This window comes from Tiliqua scincoides, chromosome 4, assembly GCF_035046505.1.
Source record: "Tiliqua scincoides isolate rTilSci1 chromosome 4, rTilSci1.hap2, whole genome shotgun sequence".
NCBI classification, from domain to species: domain Eukaryota; kingdom Metazoa; phylum Chordata; class Lepidosauria; order Squamata; family Scincidae; genus Tiliqua; species Tiliqua scincoides.
This window is the reverse complement of record NC_089824.1, coordinates 19,614,410-19,615,009: the sequence shown is the minus strand read 5'-3', so window position 1 is coordinate 19,615,009 and position 600 is coordinate 19,614,410. Positions and strand designations below refer to the sequence as shown.

Below are 600 nucleotides of genomic sequence, written 5' to 3'. Positions count from 1 at the left end.
ATGTTAAACTTATTATTATTTATTGTGGGAGCCCGCAAATGCTAAGACCATGATGTGCCTTCCCAGTCCACTAGGTTCAGACTAGAAACCATAGCAGTTGGACTAGAGAGGGTGAGAATCATCCTTCCATTCGTTTGATAATTTGCATATCTTTCCTTAAAAAATAAAGGTATCTTTTAAAAGCAAGGACAGCAACATATAATAAGTTGGTTGGTAACCTTCAGTCTCGAAAGCCTATGGTATAAGCCTACAGCACCTGGTATTCCCAGGTGGTCTCCCATCCAAGTACTAACCAGGCCTGACCCTGCTTAACTTCCAAGATCAGACGAGATCAGACATGTGGAGGGTAACAGTTGCTGCAACATATAATAAAGATCTAAAGAATTAAAATAGTTATTTTAAAATATCAACATTAAATCAATGTAACATTAGCCAGTTGAATTAAAAACATCAATAACATGTCAAAACAGTACGAAACAACAAGTCAAAACAAAGAAGAAAAATGTGTTATGTGCTACCAAAAAGTAAGAAAAATTTGAAACCATCATTAATAATAAGGCTCAGCATAATACCAGTATGAGCATCAACAATCATAGTTAT

The 600-nt window shown here is 35.3% G+C and overlaps 1 pseudogene; it reads right to left on the bottom strand.

Annotated features, from left to right (window-relative positions):
- Positions 1 to 244: 244 nt before the first annotated feature.
- LOC136650183 (5S ribosomal RNA) lies at positions 245 to 364 on the bottom strand (annotated as a pseudogene).
- Positions 365 to 600: the final 236 nt, after the last annotated feature.